This window comes from Macrobrachium rosenbergii, chromosome 17 (genome assembly GCF_040412425.1).
Source record: "Macrobrachium rosenbergii isolate ZJJX-2024 chromosome 17, ASM4041242v1, whole genome shotgun sequence".
Lineage (NCBI taxonomy): Eukaryota > Metazoa > Arthropoda > Malacostraca > Decapoda > Palaemonidae > Macrobrachium > Macrobrachium rosenbergii.
Window position 1 is genome coordinate 4,346,837 of NC_089757.1, and position 6,933 is coordinate 4,353,769.

Below are 6,933 nucleotides of genomic sequence, written 5' to 3' on the forward strand. Positions count from 1 at the left end.
TATATATATATATATATATATATATATATATATATATATATATATATATATATATATATATTTATATATATGCACTAAAAGTTGTAATATCTTTAATGCTAAGAAATTATTAGTTACCATAAAAATGTAACCTTTATAAGAATATATATATATATATATATATATATATATATATATATATATATATATATATATATAAAACTTTTAAAAGGGTACATTATCACAGTAATTTGTAATGTTTGGAGCATCAAAGCCATGCATTTTTATTCTAAATAACACGTTCTCAGAGTATAGAGAGTCAAAAGGTGAGGCATCCTGTATCATAGTTTTTTATGCGAAGATTATCAAGTGTACGGAAATGTTGTTATAATTTTAAGTTAAAATATTGCGGAAAACATTGTTCAGCTCTGGCTCATGTTATGACTGGCTCGGTTTTGAAATGAGTTTTTGACAGTTACAGTGAAATGCTTCTTTTCCTGTTCATAACCTTAGGTATCTAAGTATGATAGAGTAATTACCTACTACAACTCAATATTACATTGCAATTTCACAGCTTTTGATATGCATAATAAGCCTCTAAACAGCAAAATCTAGTAGCCTTGGCAGCACGCGTCTGCCGAATTTCCATGGAGATAGAGGGAAGAATGCGAGCTCATGACGCTGCTCCCTGCAACAAGCCACACGTGAATAAGTTTCTTTATTCGGAGGCACTTATTAAAGGAAGCCCCAAGCAGTGGGACTTTTTGCTTTTGTGGACAAAGGAGACCAACTCTCTCTCTCTCCCTCAGTTTTAACGGTCGTGTAGTCTCCTCATCTAAGGATTAATAACGCGAAAATCCTGTCATGAAGGGGAGGGAGGTAGGAGGGGGCCAGGAAAAATAAACACGGAATCACCCATCTCTCCAGTGGCGCATCCGGTCTGCTGGCGAGCGTTGTTCAAAGGAGAGGCCCGACCCGTTATGCGGGCAGTGCTGCCACCTGTGGGCCAATTCAGGCGTGACTCAGACCACGCCCCCATCCTCTTACTTACCACCCTTTACAACAGCCTCTCCGTCACGCTACACACGCACGCAAACCTTTTACTCTTTTTTTTTTATTTGGGGGGAGGGGGTTGGCCGCATCAGATTTAGTTGCCATTCCTACTGGCCTCTTTTTTTTTTTTTTTTTTCCCCACCGCATTCCCGAAAAATATCGGGTTTTGGCACATATGATGGATGTATTTCGCCACCTTGTATAATTAATTTTGGTTTAACGGGCATGGCTTTTAATATTTTCACTCGCATGAAATTTGATTGTTCCGCCATATACATAGAGCGAGTTTTAGGGGAATATCGTTGGCTCTGATGCGCGCACACGCTCAACGGTGACTTTTTGGGGGTGCGCTAATAGCCGGCGGGATTAAAAAAAAAAAAAAATCGAAAAAGTATTAGAACATTGGCTCTATATAGATCACGCGTTACTCCTTCATTGTTCGCGAGCATCCGCGTGGCTTACACGCCGGCATTTCGTCGTGATATTGCGAAGTCTTACTTGCACGCTGACAATTCCATCTTCGGAGTGGGAGGATGCAATTATTGTTTGGAGTGGGAGTCTCTAACGCTCCCTTGCGGACAGATTACACGAGGTTTTTTCTCCTGTGACATATTCAACACTTTTATAAATTCTTTGTATTTTAAATCTACTGTGAGAATTGCAATAATTCTATGAGAGCTCTTGAGCAATTTTTTTTCTTTATTTCATTTTTTACATTCTGATGTTTTTATGTAGTGTGATATTATGGTCGATGTGTACATTAATTCAAGTATCCCAAGAGACAGCACATGTCCAGGTGTATATGATGCGTAAATATTAATTTGAGAGAGAGAGAGAGAGAGAGAGAGAGAGAGAGAGAGAGAGAGAAAGTGGCGGAGGGAGGGGGGTCGGTTAGTGAGGATAAACCTTGTGATTAGTCACGAAAATAGCATGAGGATAAATGGTAAAGGATGAGGTACCGTTACTCAAAAAACTACAGTAGTTGTCGTTATCTTCGTTCATCATCATTTTTTTTTTCTTTGCGTGCAATATCCGCTGCCTCGGGGCCTACGCCTCTCCTCTGGACGGTGCGAAACCTGAAAGGAAAAATAAAAGTAGATCATCATTGTTATTGCAAATGCAGCATTATTAATAGATGGGTTTGCATTTCAGTATCTATCACAAAACGATTATATATAAATAAATAAATAAATAATATATATATATATATATATATATATATATATATATATATATATATATATATATATATATATATATATATATATATATATATATATATATATATATATATATATATATATATATATATATATATATAATGTGTGTGTATGCACAGTATATATGTATATATATATATATATATATATATATATATATATATATATATATATATATATATATATATATATATATATATATATATATATGGTTAAAGAGGGGGAGGCTCTGTGTTTTGCACCACATATATAAATTGATTAATAGTTACATATGTAAATACATGGTATTTTTTATCTGAAAAATTTCACAAGAGTTGTTGACACTCATAGTTGTAGAGAGAGAGAGAGAGAGAGAGAGAGAGAGAGAGAGAGAGAGAGAGAGAGGTGGCACTAGGAACATGCTAATGCCTGAATCATTTTAAAATGGAAATCATGCTATTTTGAATACACTCTACTTTCAATTTTTTTTATTCATTTCTTTTATTCGGTGAATTGGAATATGTAAATAAGGTTGTGATTGGAATATTTTTCCGAATAGTATTTTGACTTAATTTTCTTATCGTTCGGCCGTTAATATATTCCAAGCGCAGACTTCCTGGAAATGACACGTCCCATTGAAGGCTAATTACCTAATGACCTATTTCCACTCGGTGTCTGTGTAAAGAGAAATGTATATCTATCTATCTATCTATCTATATATATATACATATATATATATATATATATATATATATATATATATATATATATATATATGTTGCTTATATCAGCCTTTCTTAACTTCTTTACTTTTCACACGACTAAATTCCTGTATATTGTTCTTTTGTACCCCCGTTCTCCTTAGTCTTTATTGCTCGTCCTCAAAAATTATGCTGCTTATGTTAATTTATTAATGGACGAGCTCTCGTCAGAATTGAGCCGTAAGGCGGACCTTGATAAATTAGCTATGATGATAATCATTTTTTTTTTTTTTTTTACTGAGACAGGCATGACTGTTATATTGACTGTCGTATTCTGTTGGACTTTATGTCTCAAGTGGTGTAACTTTACGAAACTTAATCTGACAATACGATAGGTTTAGGCACATTTGGGAAGACACTGAAAAGGGTGGGAAGTTCTGACAATAGAGTTTTTTATAGGGGGGTGGATGGCGTTGAATCGACTGCCATGAATAATAAATGTATAGACGATTAAAACCATGATCTATATTAGCCCTGAAATTCCAGGAATACTCGACTTGCATTTCAAGATTAATTTCAACTTGCTGCCGATACTCAGACTGCTCATCTTCCAAAGCAGTGACAGAAATACTGAGGGCCTGTGGCGCCTGAAAGCTACCATGGTGGAACCACCTCCGTCAGTGGCAAGATAAATCACGACCACTAAAGAATGGCTCACTGAATCTTCCTCCCACCAGGACAGAATTGGACTCCTTTTCTGGCCTCATGGCGCATCCAGATTGCGCTTGTTTTCCGAGTGGAAGTCTGGTGGCCTATGACTAAATCTTTCCAGGAGCAATCAGAGTAGCCCTTTTGACAGATAAGTCTTCCTCTTGCGTCCATGAAACCTTTGGTGAGACCTCATTAGCTCATCCAAAATTAATTTTAGCTGGAAATGTAAAGATCATGTTTCCTTACTCTTTAATATATCAAAGTTTGTATATACAGTACATATGTCCCCTTAGTCCATTGGTTAGGACACTCACCTTATCAAGAAGGGGCCCAAGGTCGATTCCTGAGGGGGAATGATTTGAGGCAATTTCAGGTAAAAGCCATTAAGCTTCTGTTGAATTACAAGTAGGAATTATGTGCCTGGTAGTTGGTTAATTGTCGTTTCACATCCACGATAAAGAAGGCCATGGAATTCGCATTTTATTACCAAAATATTCCTTAGAACAGGAAAATAACACCTTCCAGAGTCACCTCCTATAAGAAAGCGCGCATAGACAGACACTCACATTTATTTATTTATTTATTTATAGAGAGAGAGAGAGAGAGAGAGAGAATATGTATGTCCACCGCACTGGTATGTATTTGCACATCAGCATGTAAAAAGCCCGAGCCTAATAGTAAATAAGAGATATGCGAATCGAATAATGGGGTTGCGTGGAATCCTGCATCGCTGTTGCAATCAAAACAAAGCGAATCACGATATTCCCAAAGCAGCGGGGTATCATCTGTCATTTTACAGTGGCGTGAAATAAAGTTGCAGTTGTTCACAGTGGTGCCGACCACGTGGCCAATTGCATATGAAGGTCGTGATGATTACTCTGATGTCTTCGTTATCTTTAATATGGAAGGATAAATCTTTACATGCACATTGTTGTAAGTAGAATATAGGAACCAACATACCATACCCTTCAAGAGAGACCGGAATGAGCAAGGGAATAAATTTCATAGGGAGGGAATGATCTCCCATGCACGTTTCAGAAGGTAAAGTATGAAAGTGATAGTAATCATTGTACTGTCTAATCTCGGGAGCCACCCTGCGTATGGGGAAAAGGCTTAATATAGAATTTAATATATTTTTATATATATATATATATATATATATATATGTATATATATATATATCCATATATGTATACTGTATATGTGTGTGTGTGTGTGCGCGCGCGTATGTTTGTATATTTGTATGTGTATGTGTGTTGTTGGCTGTGTATTTTAAGTTTGTTGTAACTAGAATTTAAAAAGAAACGTTAATTGCCTTGTATTTTACTAACTTAATGCATATGAACCACTGGACTTATACGTAGAGCGATTATTTACGACTTCCGCTTAGTAGCAAAGAGAGTATTAGCAGTTGTAAGGAAGGATCTCTGTGCTAGAATTCGGTATATGTGCAGAACAATGTCACCCGATGACTTTGACGTAATATCGAACGTCACCGTGCTTCTGCCTCCACCAGGAGAGTCATGTTATGGTCGGTTTCCAGGATATGTCATACACATCGATTTACTCCAAAGACAATTGCCACACATAACGGGACTCGTTATACGCAGTTAAGTTGGTCAGCTTCGCCTAACCCTCCCCCGGCCCTCCCACCCTCAGTAGCCCCTGCCTCTACTCTATTTTGCATGTGGGGAACTGGCAAAGGGAAACAGGACTTCCGTTCTAAGGCCAAGGACAAGTGGGGTAAAGAATCCCGGGAGGGTTGGGGGGGGTGAGTGAGGGAAGGAGGATAAACCCGGGGGCATTTCGTCACTTGATGTGGTTGTGGTGTGGGGGGGGGTGGGGCGGGGTTGTTTGGGAATGCCGAAGGCATGGTCGTGTTTATGAGGGCGGTGCTGTTGTCTGTTGGTGTCTTCAGGTATCTAGTAATAATTTCATTAAAGTGTTCACTTTCGTAGCCACGTGTATAACCGAGGACTAGCGACGAGTCCTTATTTCCTTCCTGCTCATCCAGCAGTAAATGGTTGATTCCACTCCACAGATTCTGTTATTCTTCCAACCTTCCTCTGATGATGAGTCTTAGTCTCACTAAATTTGTTTTGAAGCTCTTGGTTCTTTTATCAATCTACTTGTTGTGAAAGGCATTCCTGTAATATTTAGGTAAGTGATATACCAACATATCGCTTTGCTCTTGAATATTTATGTAGATCAATATAGTAACATTAAGATGATCATATAACAAAACAAGGTGATCTGCTTTTGAACACACAATGAATCATTGGTCTCAGGAACAGTGAGAAATAGAGGTCACAACGAAGTATTGAGATATTGTTTTGATCATTGCAAAATTAAAACTACGTTTTAGGTGGACACGGAATTTAAGGCTTGATGAACTGTTGCGTACTTAATAACTACCTAGTTTTATTTTATTTTCACTTAATTATCTTCTTCACGTAAATTCTGTTTCTCACTGTTTTGTCGGAATGGAACCCAAATTCCTCTTTTGCCCCTTTTAACAGAGACTGTAGTTCCTCGTTGGGAGAGTGAGTTCCGTTCTCAGCTAGCACTCTGCTGGCTGCGAGTTCGAATCTCCGACCGGCCAAAGAAGAATAAGAGGAATTTATTTCTGGTGATAGAAATTAATTTCTCGCCATACTGTGGTTCGGATTCCACAATTGGTTCTTAGCCACGTAAAATAAAACTAATCCTTCGGGCCAGCCCTATGAGAGCTGTTAATCAGCTCAGTGGTCTGCTTAAACTAAGGTATACTTAACAGAGACTGCATTATACCTTACTCTGAAGAAATGCTCGACTTAGGTCTGACCCAGCTGCCTTTGTTCTAACACTTCTTCCTCGGCCGCAAGGTAGCTGTCGTTCTTGGTGATCCAGATGTATTTTAGAATCTGTTTCTGAAAATGTCACCTTACCTTTCTTTCACTCGCTTCAGAACCTACTGTACAAAGCACTTTGACCTTTCACGAATCCCCTAGGATCTGTGAATGCCATCACCTTAAGCGGGAGGGCTCAGATTTATATATATATATATATATATATATATATATATATATATATATATGTGTGTGTGTGTGTGTGTGTGTGTGTGTGTGTGTGCGTATGCGGGGCTGGTGTGCGTGTCTGTCTGCTCATGTATCGGCAAATGTTTACATGAGATGGTATTGTAAAGAGCAAAGTGCTCCTGAAGCACTAATTACTTAGAAAGTAAGATTAGAAAAATCTGAATTGCCGTGGGAAATCTTCCGCTGAATAACATACAGTAACTCTCTCTCTCT

The 6,933-nt window shown here is 37.8% G+C and overlaps 1 long non-coding RNA gene across 1 annotated transcript in view; it reads right to left on the bottom strand.

Annotated features, from left to right (window-relative positions):
• Nucleotides 1-224: 224 nt before the first annotated feature.
• Nucleotides 225-6,933, bottom strand: part of LOC136847570 (uncharacterized) — a 257,298-nt gene continuing 250,589 nt past the window's right edge. The window contains exon 4 of the long non-coding RNA XR_010855770.1: nucleotides 225-2,108. This is a non-coding gene — a long non-coding RNA (uncharacterized lncRNA). The remainder of the gene's footprint in view (nucleotides 2,109-6,933) is intronic.